This window comes from Hyaena hyaena, unplaced genomic scaffold (assembly GCF_003009895.1).
Source record: "Hyaena hyaena isolate Hyena2069 unplaced genomic scaffold, ASM300989v1 scaffold_365, whole genome shotgun sequence".
NCBI classification, from domain to species: domain Eukaryota; kingdom Metazoa; phylum Chordata; class Mammalia; order Carnivora; family Hyaenidae; genus Hyaena; species Hyaena hyaena.
In genome coordinates, this window is record NW_024080997.1 from 1,681,724 (window position 1) to 1,699,874 (window position 18,151).

The 18,151-nt window shown below is 37.4% G+C and overlaps 1 protein-coding gene across 1 annotated transcript in view; it reads left to right on the forward strand.

Moving 5' to 3' along the window:
• MDFIC (MyoD family inhibitor domain containing) overlaps nucleotides 1-18,151 on the forward strand; it is a 94,614-nt gene that overhangs the window by 35,591 nt on the left and 40,872 nt on the right. The window lies entirely within an intron of this gene.

Consider the following 18,151-nt stretch of genomic DNA (forward strand, 5'->3'; position numbering starts at 1 on the left):
GTTAGAACACTCACTGGGAAGAAGTCTTTAATTTAGTTTGTTTTTCTGGTGACATCTACAGTGTTAAAGTAAAAATATTTAAATGTAACAGTTCACCGAGTACATACTTAATGTGTAAAAAGCATGAATGTGTGGGAGTGGTCATTTTCTGCATTTAATTTTGGTTTGGGGGGTTTTTTTGGTGTGTGTGTGTTTTTACTAAAAACAAACAAAAGCCCAACCACTACTTCTTCAACCTAAAAAACAAAACAGGGTAACTAAGCTCAGAGTCAGAATCTACAGCTCTGGCAGGCTGAGTAAGTGCGATTATAGCTTGGTCAGTAATAATGACAGATTTTAGTGTCCATTTTAGTGTATGAGACACTAAATTACAATGAACTGAAAAGATGAGTAGTTTATAGACCTAGAATAGCATTTCATGGGAGGGGGGGTAAGGATGACGTTAAATCATATTAGGATAGTTTTAGTCTTTTCTCTTTTAATTGTAGGTACAGTGTTATTCCATGTCTTTGCATATCAATACAAATGTGAAAATATTTGTGGATGGTCTTTTTGGGGAGAGAGGCTCATTACTATGTCTCTCTCCCTCTTTAACATATCCCTATTTTGTTTTGTTTTTGACACACAATATTAGAACTCAGTCCCTTGAAAAATGTCATATAGAAGTTCCATTAAGACCACTTAATTTTTATAAGTCTGTATGAGGGCTGCTTCAACTTAGAGAGCTTCCAGGGAGTGGCGCCTGATTTGATCCGCTCTAGGATGCCTTGCGAACTAAGTGCTGAAATCTTTCCCCCTGTTAATGATGATGTCTGAAGACTCAGAAGAACTGGAGGGGTCACTGACGACAGGTTCAAACATAGCATGTGCTTTTTTAAAGTAGAGGAAGGTACACATTGGCAAGCCAATTAGATTGACTTCCATATTCTTAATAGACAAAGGCAAATGCAGGAAAAGTGAAAATGAAATAATGGGCAAAAGCTGGACTTGTCAGCTAACTCTAGGTATGTCGGGAGTGATGCTCCTGGTCAGACATTATAAAAGGGGCTTTGTGAATGCAGAGAAGGTCAGATGTGAAGTCCTCTGATTTGGGTTCTAATCCTAACTAAGATTCCTTAGCTTTGGGTCACTGGGCAAAGTCACTTCATGTTCTGCATCTTCAGAATATGGATGGAAGGGAGGTACTCTCTTTTCTCACTACCTCATGAGGTTAGTGAAGAAGCAAACATGAGAACCTAAGTGGAAACATTTTGTTAATTCTAAGTTTCTAGATGGACATTTGTAATGCATAATGGTGACAGTAACTGGTTCCTGGATTAGAGGAAGAAGTGCAGGATTGAGTTAAGCTTGGAAAGAATGGAACCACTTCCTTAATCCCATTTTCAGGCTGATCCAGAGATACTAAACAAAGAACCAGGAAAGACAGTAGAGTCTGATTCTCTCATCGGAGTTATCCAGGAGGTAGCAGGGGAGAGTCAAGTACACACAGCATGGCCTGTTTGTATGATCCTAGAACAAAAACAAGAACCACATAAAACACATCATCAGAGTTGCCTACAAAAGCATGAGAAAATGAGCCACTGTACTGAAGAGGCCTCTGTTTTAAATATAAAACTGAATTTTTAGTTTTAAATATAATGAAATATCTCAGTCACAAACAAAAGATTATTTTTCTTGAAAAAGGATACTAATTTGCCCTTGATCCTGGTAATATTCCACTCTATTAGTGTTTTCAGGATAGAACAATGCTCCTACTTAAGTTACCAATCAGCTTACGTGCTTAATAAATAGAACTCTGATTTTTCTTAACACTAAAGTAGCTCCTTTAGAAATGGGGAAAAAATGAATATTGAAAACACCCATGCATGAACCAGGCTCAGATTTAACAAGCATTGGTACTATTTTGCCAAGTTTTCTTAAGGTTTTGTGTGTGTGCATGTGTGCGTGTATGTGTATTTTTTTTTTAAATAAAGCACTTTTTTTTTTCAACATGGCAGATTGGACATATATATTCCATTCCCTTTGGAAATCCCACTTAAATGATAATAAAAATAATTTTACAAAGACATAAATTTAAGGAAAGCAAGAAGAGACCAGGAAATGACAGGTTAGAGATGTTAAGAATTTTCTGGAAGATGGAAAGTAGATGAAGAAATAACTGACTTTGTAGCACTGACTAGACAAACCCTGAGTGTCAATATGACATAATATGACACCAGTCCCAAAGGCTCTAGATCTGGAGTCACCGAGGCGCTTAGGCTCTGGGATGAACTTTGGCATGCAGAAGTGTGCGCCGGTTGAAAGTTTGCTTACAGAAGACTTAGACCATCAGGTCTCTTCCACTCCTTGAGTCTGAGTAACCATGTTATTCCCACTCTGACCCTCATAAGACACAAGAGAGGGATGCTCTGAGGAATGTAAACCAAGTAGGTTCCAGATCATGGGCACCTGGCACAGCACAGCATGGGAGTGAGTGGCAAAGTGACCACAGTGTGCACAGTGAAAATCAGCTGCCTGAAGGATGAGTCATAGATACTGTCTCCGCCTCCTTTCCCCCTAAGCATTGATGGTCGTTAGCCAGATAGCACATGTCATATAGAGAAAATACTTATTTTCATGTTCATTTGTGTTCACTGGCTTTCCACTTTTGCGGGGGGTGGGGGGGAGCCTTAATTTAACCCTGCTGGTTACCATTGCTTCTGGTAGCAGTCCTGAGCTCCTGACATCTGGCTAAGAGCAGAGGGTCCGTGAACCTTGTGATATTAGTAATTGTTGACTGGAGGTGGACAGCTCAATCACTATCATCACTCCCTCTGGTTAACCTTGCCCCCAATCAATGATTCTATTTAAGTGTCATACCTTCCACCGTCTCAGACTCCTTTCTCTACAAAAAGATGGTATTTGAATAATTACCTTAATAGATATTATCTAGATGACTTAGATTCTGAATTGTAAGGACCTAACAATGTGGGTACTCACAATGGTATTTTCCAGTTTGTTTTCTCTATATTATATGCCATATTTACATTGTTTTTCTATATGTGAAAAATGAATCCTGGGACTATATTCTTGTAATATTAAAGTTAGGGAATGTCCCTTGGAGATCAGTGTGTTCAACCTCTGTGGCTTCTTTGTTTTGTTTCAGCTGGCAAATTGAAGCATAAAGAGGTAAACAGTTTATGCAGAGAGACTTGGGTAGTTAGTGGCAGAAATGGGCTAAAATGTTTGAAAATGGTCTTTGATTATCAATGGGAAAATATAGTTAGCACTTGCACTTTGTAAACTACAGTGTGAGATTTGAAAGGCTATATTTTTCCTCAAGTTTCCATTTAAATTCAAGTTAGTTAACTAACATACAGTGTAATATTAGTTTCTGGTGTACAATATAGGATTTGTTGCTTCTGTACAACACCAATTGCTCATCACAACAAGTGCCCTCCTTAATCTCCATCACCTATTTAACCTGCTCCGCTCTGGTAACCATCAGTTGGTTCTCTGAAGTTAAGAGTCTGTTTTTTGGTTTGCCTTTCTCTTTTTTCCCCCCTGTTGCTTATTTGGGTTTTTTGGGGTTTTTTTTTTTCCACATTTGCATGAAATCCTATGGCATTTGCCTTTTAAAGGCTATATTAATTGAAAATAATTGCTAGAAATTAATGGGAATTTTTAAGACCCCAGGTACATAAACTTATTCACCTGACTGTCCAGTTGCTCATTTTATTCTCCCCTAAGAGTTGGCATTCATGATAAAAATAGCCCTCTACTGGAGGCTCCTACCCAGGGTAGATACAATATTCTACCGATCTGTGGCTCCTGTATTAGAATTAGGACTCTCCGGTGTGGTGCACAGTGCAAGAGCTAGGAGATTCGCTGGAGGAGTTTGTTTTTGAAACCAGACAAGATATTACTGAAGGGTATATGTTGCTCAGATAAACCCAGTGGAGTTGGAAAAAAAGATTGAGAAATACTGCTAGAGAATTATATTTTGAATAAAGGCATCAGATTTTAGAAATTGGAATAAAATATGAAGAGTACAAATTGGACTTTTAGTCTCATTTCTAAAGTCTGAGCAGATTTGTAAGAACAGTAGCAAGATTCTCTCACAACCATTCATCTTACTATCAGAGAACATCAAATAATTCCTGCTAGTTTCTCCAGACCCAGAACAATTTTCATCCACTTTCAATATAAATAGATTTGTACATTTCAGAGAAATGGATATATGTGTTTCTTTCTTGGAAAGTAATTAGAGGATAAGATTTCTATAAATGTTTCCTAATATTCCAAATTGTGGTTGTATTTTACATTTATATACAGTTGATGGCCCCTTTTTGTACTTTCCTAAGAAGTCTTTTCTTGGGAGTGTCTTGATTCACAGTCAAGCATTAAGTCAACTTCTGGTCAGTTTTATTGAGCGTGGTCTTACAAGTAAATAATTTATTGTAATGGCTTATATGGTAAAGAAGCACAGTATCTGGAAGAATATTGCCAGGAATTGTTTCTGGAAGCACATTCTATGCTTTTCTGTGATTTTTCTAATGTATTTATGAATGTTTATCATTTGAAGGATGCAATACATATATTGTCCAAAGGACTGTGTGAGTATTATCTAGCCACACTGGCCTCCCAGCAGGTCAGCAGATGTGCTGAGCCCTGTTCTGTTGCAGAACATGTTCTGTCTTTGCACACGTCGTTAGGCTGCCCTGGAACCCTACTAGTCGTCTCTGTGAGGCTTCTTCCCTTTTAGGTCTTTGGTGAAATCCCATTTCTAGTAGCTATCCTAAGCAAAACAATTTCTCTTGTTATTCCTTCTAGTAGTAGTATTTTTCCTTTATAGCATTTATCATAATTTCAAGTTGTATATTTTGTTATGTACATATCTAATGTCTTTTCACTCACCTCTACTTAACTAGTCTTAGCACCGTGTCTGATACATAGATGGTCAATAAGCATTTGGACTCGTAAAACAGAATTTTGTGGATCATGGGTGCTTCCACCTACTCTTGGTCTTCAGGTGCTAAGATCTGTTGTTTTTATTACTAGTTCCAGTTATTATTTATGGGTTTTTACCTACTGTTGGAAGACAGAGCAACATTCTTCTGTTAATAAAAGTAATATGAAGTCTACGGTGATGAATAAATTTCCCATTTCATTTGAATTACAAGTAATAACTGGCCTTGTAAAGAACACAGTGTGTGTGGGCTAGTTGTTACAGGGTAATAGGGTTGTTATCTGGGTTAAGTAGAAGTCAAATTATATCACGGAGGTATGGGAAGGCAAATGTGTTTGTTTTCTTTGTTTACTTTTCAAAGTAAGAAATACGTACTTAAGGTTTTATTTTAATGAACTGTAATTGGGATCTGTAGAATGAATATTATTGTCTCTGTCATTCCTTCCTTCATTTTTCTAAGTGACCACTGTTCTAGGTACTATAGCAGATCACCAGAAGTGCTGGGCACTTGAAGGTAGCACTTAGTAAGTGCCCATTGAGTGACTGAATGAATGACTTTTTTTTTTTTTTTTTTTTTTTTGCTACAGAGGAGCATACATACACTTTGGTGGAAAGGGCAAACCTTTAAACAAATGTTGGTCTGCAGGGAGAGAAGAAGGGAGTTTTAATTTTAGTTTGTGACCTAGTGTCAACCAATGAAACCAGAGGGTCTTCCGGAAAGAAGGGTTTTTTTGTTGTTGCTGTTGTTGTTAATATATTCTTAAAGAAACAGAAACATACTTCTTCTTTCAAGGGCTGTCATCATCTTTAGGTGTGATGTCTGGTGTTGTTTCAGAAAGTCTTGTAACCATGAGAACAGTCAGATGGGGAAGTGGACATGCCGAGGATGGCAGTGAAATTCTAGAACCTGTGAAATTAATATTAATTAGAGCTGCCCTATCTTCAGATTTCTTGTTATGCAAGACAATAAATATCTCTTAGTTTTGTAAGGGCAAGGCGTTTGTCAACTTTGTAAAATCTCTAATGCCTGGAATAGGGGCTGGCACTATAGTACATACTTACCAAGTACTTTATAATATATTTAAGTTAGTTTGTTGCCAAAGGTACCCTTGATGGATTTAGTGGCTTTTCATGGCAAAATCAGAGGAAGAAATGGTCTCAAACGTGTTAGCCTTTAAATACGATTAATGAGTTTGTTCCTCTGTGCTTATATTTGGATCACATTTCATTCCCATAGAGGTTAAAATAGTCTTGATACACTGTTGAAGACAAGAATCTAAAATTCACGTTCCCCACATCAGTCTCCAAAAATTTAAAGTAGCTGTGTAAGTGGGGTGGGGAATGGGGGTGAGATTTCATCTTAGGATGAAGTTGAGGAGGAGGAAACAGTGTTATTTTTACCTATTCACTTACATATTGAAACCTTTCCATTATGTTTAAGCTGCGATCTGTTGCTCACGTGTAAGAATTTAAAATTCGTATGTGTGAATCTACCTCCACGGGTTTGGAAAACTTCATTGCACTATTGTTTTGAATAATGTTTTCAGTGACGTGGGATAAGCAGCTCATTTATTACTTCCTCGTGGAGGAAGGTCTCCAGGATGTCCCCTAGGAGTTGGACATGATCATTAGGGCCATCCCAGTCTTAGAGTCAATTCTGAGAACTTTGGAGTTCCAAATTCTTAAATTATATCAGAGGGAGCATCATCTATAATGAGAACTGTTCTTAGGATCAAAGCACAGAGGTTTCCTTGTCTCAGACCATATCTTCAAGGAATTTATTGAATAGTGGAAAGCTATCCCAATAACAAATAATCACCAGTGAACTTTGAGGGTTATGACCTATATTAAAGCTCTGGGGAATAACAGTGGAATTTACTTTTTTTCTGATTTACCTTGTATAAGCTACCGGAAATAAATTTCTTTTTAAATGTTCAGCTAGCAGCACATCATTTCCTCTACCTGATTCCCTATTTTCTAACTGGGAACTTCATTTGCAATTCTGCTGCTCCAACCTCAAAGAGATGCCAGTTTTACTTGTACATTAAGTTGGATTTACTTTTATTAAAGGGCAGGGGGAAAACTTTTAGATATATAATTTGGTACTGACTTTTTAATGCTGTTTTCAGGAAGGTCACTTAACTAGTATTTTTGATGCATTTCCCTGCACACTGTATGATATCTGTAACTGAATCTTTAATTCCTTTGTTATAACAGAGAATTTCTTGAATCCTTGCTATAGCTCCACCATCCTCATATTATGCTTTTACAGCAATTCCCTAGACTCATGAAGGTGAAGGATGAAGTTTATAATGGTATTGAATACCAAACTGTTGCTTGATTTATTCAGGAAGGTTGTTATATACTGGGATCAAGTGACAGCTTAAAAGCTAGTATAATTCATCATCATCAGTTAATTTTTACTGGGTGTCCACTGAGTGCTGAGCATTGTACACGGCTCTTTGTCAGCAGGTATGTGCCTGATAAGGTTGACGGAACTCTAAGATGGAATCTTGTCTTTAAGGCACTTGCTATATAATCAAAGGCAAGTCAGCAAATGCCCGGTGTTAAGCTCTGTGTGCAAACTGTTTGTAACTAAAAGTACTTTATTTTTGAAGGGTTCTTGTTAGTAAATTGAGGGCCTGCTCTCATTGATAGTTGTACTGGCACCAGAAGAAAGTGGGTGATGTTGGATGGATCAAGATTCGGTGTCTGTTATGGTCCAGTCCTTGCTTGACCAGCATACATTTGTGTGTGACTACATACAGATACTTCTTGTTTCCATGCATATGGTTTCAGAATATTCTTAATGAGATCCAATTATCCTTGGAACAAACATATGTGTACTCTGTCTCTCCCTAATGAGAGACTAATCAAAGTCACATTCATATGATGCATCTAGAGCTAGCATCATGCGGTCATTGTTCTGCAGACCTCTAGGTGATGTTTATCCCTCCTTTGACATGGTTCAGAAGTGCGATCTCAGATCAAATTTAGATTTAGCTCCTCATGATCTTGCAGCTTATGTTTTAAAACAAATCTTACTGTATGATGGTAAAGGAAGTACAGGGTAGCTGCAGTGTAAACTCTCAAGTACAGTACTGATCTGGGGAATGTCCGTGTCAGTCTGGGGAGGGATAGTGCAAAAGCATTCTTTATTGACTTTTTCCCTTGACCTTGGCCTGGGTTCTATAGGCAGTAGATGTGCTTACTCCAGGATTATCTGCTAAGAAGATTTCCCTTGTTGGGTGTCCCTCATGGAAGGGCTTCGAGGAAGATTCCTTTGTAGGGACCTTAGCAGTTTTCTTGTTAACAAGGACTTAGATTCAGGGATTGCCTTAGGGTGGAACCGTCACAAGCCTTTATTTTCTAAGCTAGAGATTTTTCTAGCAATATAATTTCCTTAACATCTTTGTTAATTGTTTATCAGTATCCTTTTTGGGGAAGTGTAGTGGGTTAAGACTTCATTTTCTGGTAACTGGCATCAAAAGTTTGTTGAATAATGATCTTTGACTCTAGCCCCTTGACCTGCCTGCCATCTGTGTTTTTGAACTCTGGGCTCCCTCTGTCTTCGTATACTGGCTTGCTGTCACTAGATGTGCTTCTGTGGGTGCTGAGGCTTGACCCCGGTGGCCTCTCCTTCCCCAGGCTATATCCCTCATGTATGAGTTACATAAACCACTGAGAGGCAGTGAGTGTGGGAGGCACCGCAGTCTGGAGTCTCAAGCCTTCAAGCTCTTGCCCTCCTCCCTATGCCCTTCTCCATCCCTTCATATTTACCTGATCAGCACACTCAATTTTGACTCACTACATAATTTGGCTGCTAAAATTCAGTTAACATGTATGACTCTCTGAACTCAAGTTGTCCCTCCTCACTGGCTACTAAGACTGTTGTTTTGGGTTGTATGTCTGTGAATTCCACCAAGGCAAGTGGAGGCTAAAACCCAGCCCTTCATCTACTCATTGAGGCATACACTCAGGCAAGGAAGGCTTTTGAAATTTGTGCAGAGGGAGTGTTTGGATTTACACAACAGCAAATTTATATGTATGTTACTAGCTTTGTGTTGTTTAAAGGTAAAAATAGCTCTCTTGGATGAAGCTGCCTGCTTTCTCCAGTTGGCTTTTACCATGGCCAGTTAGAATGGAGTCTGTTGTTTTATTGCAGCAGCTACTGAAAGCCATAAGAAGTCTAATATACCAGCTTTTGAGCTTTCTGTGGAGTACCCCAAAGCCCCAACCTCAGTATGCACATGATCTGCGTTCCAAGAATTGATGGCAACTCATTTAACTAACTGCTTTGCTACTGGTTCACAGTCACTCCTGATTTCCTAGGATAGGATGTATTGATCCTCATCTTCCCCATTCTTGTCTTTACTTAGCTGGTTTCACATTTTAACAGCTTACTCTTGATGCAGGTTTTTATATTAGATCAGAGTTCTTGGTTTCAAGGTATTTTGACTTGTATCTTTGCCGTACTGGAGAGCTGCCATCCCAGGGAGGAGGACTAAAGTCACCCGAAGGCAGGGATGGGTCTAGGACCTAAGTCAGAAAGCAGTTCTGCATCTACCAAAGTGTGTCGATGTGTATCATAAGTTGGAACCTAAGAGTGCTGTGTGTTTCTTCATGAGAGGTGTTCTTACATGTTTTGTGGTCCTTGAAAGCTGTAATTAGTATGTAAAACCTCAGGACGGATTCTGGAGTTTCAGATATTTGGGATTTTCAGTGTATACTTTCCTTACTTGTTACCCACACTAATTTTACTGCCAAGTATGTTGTTTGATGTTTGTGGATGCTGAGTATGATTAAATAAGGTATTTCTGATATGTTAAAGATATGTGAATGTGTCCTATTCCATTGTGATAGATAATCAGGTGCTTTTATTTATTTGTATATTTTTAATGTTTATTTTTGAGAGAGAGAGAGCGAGAGAGAGTGAGAGAGAGCACGCAGGGGAGGGGCAAAAGGAGGGAGACACATAATGTGAAGCAGGCTCCAGGTAGTGAGCTGTCAGCACAGAGCCCAACGTGGGGCTCCAACTCATGAGCTGTGAGATCATGACCTGAGCCAAAGTTGGACACTCAACTGACTGAGTCACCCAGGTGCCCCAATAATCAGGTGCTTTTAAAATGATTACTTATAAACATGGCATTAATAATTTTAAAAAAATTTAATGTAAACCTATGACCAGCAAGGTCAAAGAAATATTTAACTTATGGTCTGAAAGTTGAAGTATGAGTAGTTGCTATCTGATACTCATCTTTCTATTGTTTTGAGAATTCCAAGGAGAGCTTCTGTTTGTTAAGACATAACACAATTATAGAATTTTTCAAACTTCTGCTTGCCCACTAATCCATTTTTTTAAACCAAAGAAATGCCTTTTATAACAAACAAAAACAAAGACAGTAACATTTCAGGATGTAAAATAGGTTTGTGGAAGATTGTGACTTGGTGTGGCCTTTTTATTAATATGTTTCTCTCCTACAAAAAAAAGGCTGCTTAGGCTATTTTTGTAAAATACAAATAAATAGGCACCTTTTTTAGATACATGTCATATCGTGAATAATTATAAGCAGAGGTCATTCTGTCAGCTGAGTCAAATGATGGAAATACCTGTTGAGTCAGAGAACAAAGGGGTACCATAGCAAACAGATCCCATCTTCACTATGGGATTGTATCAGAACACAGTGTGGTTTGCTAATAGGTAAGTAAAGCTTGTAGGTAACAATCCATAAAGAAACCTGCTCACTTAAACTGAAAAATATTCTGTTCTCATATGTATGAGTGGTGGGCTCATGTTATCCACATAAGTTAACTAGAAACTGTGATGTGTAAGAGCTGGCATAAAGTAAGGCCATATTTGTCATTCATCTGGGGATAGAAACACGCATTCAAGAAAAGCTACACTTGGAGGGAATACAGTACAAAATTGTTCATCGGCTTACTGCTGGGGACTTTGCAGTAAAACATGTAAATCTTAAAAGAAAATGCTGATGATTTTCCTTAATAATCCTTTTAAAAATTTTTATTTTTGAGAGAGAGATAGAGACAGCATGAGCAGGGGTTGGTCAGAGAGAGAGGGAGTCACAGAATCTGAAGACGGGCTCCAGGATCTGAGCTACCTGTAAGCACAGAGCCAGATGCGGGGCTTGACCCATGAAACGTGAGATCATGACCTGAGCCGAAGTCAGACACTTAACTGACTGAGCCATTCAGGAGTCCCGTAATCCTTACTTTTTAATCAAGTCATAATGTTTGTGTATTTTTTTGAAACCTGTTAATTCATAAAAAGGTCTGCATTGCTTTAGAGGTGGGTAATATTTCCTAGTAACAGAATAAAAAAATAAAAGCCAAAGCGTAAATCAGAAAGAAATGTTCGGAAAATTATGTAGGGAAGAGTAAGGAAAAACAGTGGTATGAAACTAAAGTGCTAATAAAGTATCCATGCCCATGAGGACCTGTCACTTGATCTCATTTTGCCAGTGAAGGTCCTAATGGCCAGGGAGATAAAGTATCTTTATCAAGCTTACAGAACGGGGCAGTACTGAGTCTAGAATTCAACCCCTCATGCATCTCTGTGTCTCACTGAAAGCCTGTCTTCCCACCATGTGCTAATGCCAGTGTCTTTTTTGAGGAAAGCAGTAGCAATTGTGCACCAATTGCTCCTGAAAAGGGGGACCAACTTGTCCCGATTCACCTGGGCCTGTCGTGGTTTTAAAACTAAGAGTTCTGTATCCCAGTACCTCCTTTAGCCCTGACCAAATGAGATAGTTGGTCACTCTAATGGATTTTGTACCAGCCATGGTGAGGCTAAAAATTGTCTTCGAGCAGCAAAGTAATGCCAGGATACTTTTTCTACACAACTGTAGGATGCACGATTATCCCTCAGTAATAAGTAGCTTCTGCATTGTAAAGCTAGCTCATCTGCTGTCTTCTAAATCTAATCACAGGCTGTGCATTTGGCAGTGGTCTTTCTACTGCTACTAATGTGCTGCTTCTTTCTAGTGAAATGTTGTATCTTTTGGGTCATTTGGGCTAGGGGCAGTTCATGTATATGTATATAGAATTTGCATCACTAATAGGATTTGATAGAAGCTATATTGTTTTGTAACATTGTTTACAACAGCGAGTCCCAGCGTTAATCCTGTGGCTAAATAAAAGTTTCTTTCCAGGTCAGTGAGAGGCTCTGCTCCCTGCTGCCATGCAGATTCCTTCTGTTTGGTTTCTCCCACATGCCTAAGATATTTCCCACTGCTGTGGTCAAAGCTGGGTTGCTGGCTAGTGCAAGAAAGAAAAAGTATAGACGACACACCCAAGGCTTAGGCCCAGGCCTGGAAGTGGCAGAAATAATGTCTGCTCTCATTCTTTCAGAGTGAACATGGATATATGGCTAACTGAACCACAAGGAAGCCTGGAAAATGAGTTAGCCAAGAGCCCAGGACAATGGGGGGCACGGAATTGGGGGGAAAGCTAGCAGTCCTCCCTCTTTTGAGCTCTCCTTCATTATGGTTAAGGACTTTCTTATGTTCTTTACCAAATGAAGAAAATGATTGATTGTCCAAACAACCTCTAAAGTTTTATCCTTTTGTTTGGGAAGACGTATTTGCAACCTCTACCACTGATTACTGATGAATTACTGTTAAAAATGCTTTTATCATAAGAGAGTCTCCTCCATCTTGTACATTTCAAATTGTGTAGAAAGAATTTGATTGGGGTTCTCAAATTGATCACTGTTCCAAAAAGGACACAATTGCAAAATATGTTTCACTATGTTAATAGTGACAGTAAATAAAATGAAGATGGGAAATATAATATGTCATGAAAAAGTTCAAAGGCTCAAGAGATAAGTCAAAATTTTTGGAAGGCCCTTGGGGGTGGGATGGGGTTGGGGGCTGAGGAAACAAGTAGAAAATGCCAGGAGCTCCCAGACTATGTAAGTGTTAGGATGCAGGGTCTGTCTAGGGTACACCGTGAGAGGCTTGCATTAAGCTGAGGAATAGAGTTAGCCATTAGCACATTTACTTTAGTTGATTTTAGCTTAAATTTTACATGATAACAAATAATTTTATCATGTTAGTGCATCTTGAAGAGCTTTTTAAAGCTATTATATATTGATGCACGTTATACGTATATATAATAAAACATTTTATTTATATATAATCTCTACCATTTTAGTATGTGTGTGCACATGTGCATGTTTGTCTCTGTCTCATAGCGACCATGGAGTTACATAATATTGGGCACCCAGTAAAAGCTTTGTTAACTATCTCTGGGAAGAGTAATTCAGTTCATACCAAGTCACCCCCCAACAATATTCTATTTTGATAATTTCGTTACAACTTTAATTCCAAGCATTTAATTTTTTTCACATGTATACAACCACCATTTAAAGTGGGAAAGTGGTATGAGAATTCTTTTGTAATTTTATTAAATCTGATTTGTGAAAGAGACCAGTGACTCAGTAGGACTTGGAACATGCTAATAGATTATATGCTGTAACAAAATGTTGCTTTGTATTGCCACTCAGGCAGCTACAGTTGCAAGTGTAGTTATTACTTGCTACAATATCGCCCAGTTTAAAAAAATTATCAAAAGAAGTTCATGCTATTGACTCATTACTCTCATATTTATTATTCTTATTGAAAATCACTAGATTTAATTCTATTGGTTTCCTCCTTGATTGAAAACATTTGAACCTAGAAAGCACAGTATTTCTTAAGACATTTGTAACTATTCATCACGGATATTAAAATTACAATCATGCGGTATTGTGTGAGCACTGGTTTAAAAAAAAAAAATCTTTACACATATGGTAAGTGGGTGACCAATGCTATCCAGGTTTGAAGATGCTGAATGTTCATATAACTGGCATTTGAAATTTTGATGTGTATTGCATTCGTTACTGAATATCAAGAATACATTTTTTGCTCATATAGAGTAAGTTTAAAATGGGGTCTTTTGTAGAAGCACCCATCCTGTTTAGAATGATATAACAGATGCTGAATGTTCACATATCAAACAAAATGCCAGCTTTCTGTAGAAAAGAGGTGTCAAAAAGTTTCTTTGTACCTTTACCGCATGTGATTATGTAGTACAAAATGCAGAGTTTGTAAAATTTCTTGAATATACAGGCAAAAAAATGAATAATTCAAAACAACTCATAAGTTCTACATTCTATTGTCCCTTTATAACGCAGGCAGAAGATAGCAGTGCACTCCCAATAGAGCTGAATTTGCACAAGTTACACCTCGGAAAATGCCAGATGGTCTATGGTCTACTTTTGAGAGCTGTCACATATGTAAAGATTTGAAAAAAGAAAGACAGCTGAATGAGAGCAGTGGATCATTAAAGGGAGAGTGAGGGTCCCTAGGCATCACTTGTGTTTTAAGAAGCATTGTGTCATTCCCATATGAGTGTGCTTTTTTTTTTTAAAGCCATACACAACTTTTACACAATAAGGAAATCTATTTAAAGCCAAGTAGTTAGGGTTTAATCAGTCAGATGTTTTTGTTCTTTATTTGAGAATAAATTCATGTTTCTGACTTGGTTTTACTTATAATTTGACTGTGAGATTCAAGTCACACCCATGAAAAATTAGCAGTGAAGTTGAAGTAAATGTTAATATAGCTAATATATCTAGGGTTTATCCATTTTTAATTTGACTTATGTAAGCATGTATCTGCCCAAATCCTAAAACTAAGAAGTTATTTTAATAAAAAAACTATTATTAAAAAAAAACTAGCATAAAGAGATAATACTTGGTTACCTGATCATAATACAAACCATAGTAAAAATAATTAGATGACAGTGAAACAAAAATGAATGTACTATCATTTATCTGCCAACAGAAATAGATATCCTCTTGAAGATTGAAATGTAGATATATCATTAAGGATGTGTTTGAATACCACTTGAGCCATACCTAGTAATTTGCAAATAGTCAATTTTGATAGTAGAAAAAGTTTGAGAAGTTGGTGGCAAGACATAGTTGTCTTTTACCACCTTTTGTTTTTTAATTTATTTGTTGAGAATGTTTTAACTACACAGTTCTAAATTTATCTTGAATTAGGGACTGTGACAGGATATTTTTGGTTGGTAAGCAGTCTCCTTATGGTCAGTTGGACATTTCAATTTAACCAAGCTCTCAGATTGCTTTTGAAATATTCTTTTTGGAGAAAACATGACCCAAGAATTCCATTTATTTGGGGAAATTATGGGTAAGTGCTCTGAAAAGAACACCACATTAGGTCCACCTGTCTTCTTTGGCATCCCTTTAAATACATATGCATAACTCTGTGTTCACCAGGGGTAATGATTATGGTGTCCTCTAGTTGATGCAAGTTACAGGGACAGCAGATTAATCTTTGTATCAAACGATTGCACACCTGTAAGACCTAGATCTCCCTTTGCAGATGCCTTGTTGATTTTTGTTATGAGAAGGACATATATAGATGCTAAACAGAGAAGTAAATTTTTCTCATCAGGAGAAAGGAGAAAAACAAAATATTGTGATATGTTTTACCACCATTGGTTTAATTTTTAGACAATCATTCTCCTGTATCACTGAAGAACTGGAAAAGTGTAAGGGATCTCATAGGTTAGTTTAATAAATCAGGCATTAATGTCAACAGATTTGGTATGAAAGCATGCTTTTGTTTAAGTTTAAAAAATGTCTTTTTTCTTGAAATATGAACATTCATGAGTTAGAATGTTTTGATATGTTAAGATGTTTTTCTTCAAGAGACAGAGGATATGTGAACAGGAAGGGAAGTAAACAGTGTGTGCTAGAGACTTACGCACATGCAAACGGTCTTCTTTGTCAAAAATATATACCAGTCTTAGATAATCCCCAGAACACAGATAATCAGACAGAGTCAATGCCACGTATAATTGTTACTGCTTTGCACGCAATGCTTTTCTTGGTTGAAGAGTTCTTAGTATTCAGGTGTAATATACATTTTATAGCTGCTCATACTCATAAATGGAAAAGAAGACTAATTAAAACAGCAGTTTCATATTTTGAAATTGCAGGACATTATAAAACAGTAAAATTTTGGCAACAAATTGTTTATATGGGTGTTTTTTGCTGAAGTGCTATGATTGACAGCTTTGCTTGGGAGCTACTCAATCAAGGTGAATGTAGATTTTAATAATCTCATTACTTAACCAATGTAAAATAACACTGGGGTGGGGGAGTCAGGGCTCTTTAGCTGCAAACTCTAGAATCCATTTTTGCTAATTTAAATAGAAAATAAATTTATGAGCATACAGACCCTCCTAAGAGTTACACAGCCACAGATCTTTTCCATGTATTCAATGGGGCTTCTTTTTGAAAACCCCACTGCTACAGCATTGGCCTATTGGTCTGCTAGGAAGTGGACATCAGACACCACAGCCCGCTGACAAAACCAATAAATGCCTTCTACAGGGTCTGTGCTGAGAGGTTCCACCTCCCTGGTGGAGGCAGATGCCTTCTTGCATTGACCACTCTGCATGTAAGTCATACTTGTGCTTAGTAGAACTTAGATCACATACCTGCTCATTAGCTGCAGATGAGTATAGGAATGGAATAGAGGAGTTTACTAAAAATCTGTGAGGGTGTTCAGAAATGCCAGGCAGCACAGATGATGGATAGTCACCCTGCTTTTTTTATGATTCATTGTCCAAAGAATCAAATTAGTTTGCCCCTCCTTAGTGTCACGGTATTAAAATAGTGTTACATTTTTTTTTCAATCTGAAATGGTTTGCTTTTCATATACAGGCATTGAATCTATCTGTAATTTATTTCTGTAAGGTATACGTACACCTAAATGTGTGTACACATACATGTTGGGAATTCTCTCTGTGAGTGCCCTGGCTTATATGTCTGTGCCTGGACTAACACCACACCACTTAGTTCCTGTCATTTTTTAATAAGACCATATATGTAGTAAGTCAAATGCTGAAACCCTCTTTTGCTTCCTGAAAATTTCTTTGGTGACTGTTGATTTTTCTTCCTCATAAATTCTTGGATCACCTTGTCAAGTTCCCTGAACAAGCCTGTTGGACATTTTATGGGAATTACACTAAATAAATAAATTGGGGAGAAGTAACATTTATATGCTCTACAGTTAGTAGGGTTTTCTTTAATCTCCTTCAGTATTGTTTTGTAATTTTTGCCAGAAAAATTCTCTGCCCATTTTTTCCTAGCTTAATTCTTAGATACAGTGATTTGTTGCCTTTTGTTTTTGTTTTTGTTTGCTTGCCTGCTTGTTTGTGTTTGCTTTTGTTCATGATATTGTGAAGAGTTTATTTTTTTCTTTCTATTTGGTTTCTGTTGGCGTAGAGGATCTTTTTTTTTTTTTTATTTTAATGTGGTTGATCTTGTATATACCTTGTTAAATTCTTAGAGTTTCAAGATTTGCAGTCTCCTACCTTTCCCCCAGAACATTCAAATCAGGTATATGTCTCAAAAAAAATTTCTCTCAGACCTGTTACTTCTTTTTCATATTTATTGTTTTCTCCAGGACCTCTAGAGTAGTGTCGAATAAGAGGGTTGAAGCCAGGCTGCTTGTTCTTGGTCTTGACCTAAATGGGAGCATGTCTATAGTGCTGACTTTTAACTCTGGCAGATGTGTTTTATCAGATTAAGGAAACGGTCTTCTATTCCTACCTTTTCATAGATATCGAATTAAAGAATACATCTAGAAAAGGTTTTCTTCTCCAAGATTTATAATGAAATTGAAGGGGCACCTGGCTGGCTCAGTTGGAAAAAGCATGTGACTCTTGACCTTAGCGTCCTGAGTTCAAGCCCCACATTGGGTGTAGAGATTACTTACATAAATAAACTTTAAGAATGAAATGAAGTGATATTGAAAAGAAAAACAACTGTATTTCCTTCTCTATTGTCCAGCTTTGACACTTGAATTAATTGTTCTTTTCCTTTTATCTCAAAAGACAATTATTTTACCCCATTATCAGAGATATTGAGATAATATTGCTGTGTTTCTAGAGGGGCCCAGTGCATAGAAAACAAACATTTGCTGTTGAAAGAGTGTGGAATAACTTTTCCAGATTTCCAACTAAAATTTTCTTAAAAAGCCAAACCGTCCTTCCTGCTATTTTCCTATTCTTTGGGTAAAGTCACTTTAGATGACTCTGTTCCCATTTAGCCTTTTGTGTTAATTGTTTTCTCTGTGTTCATGCTTATTAATATTTCCTTCTTGT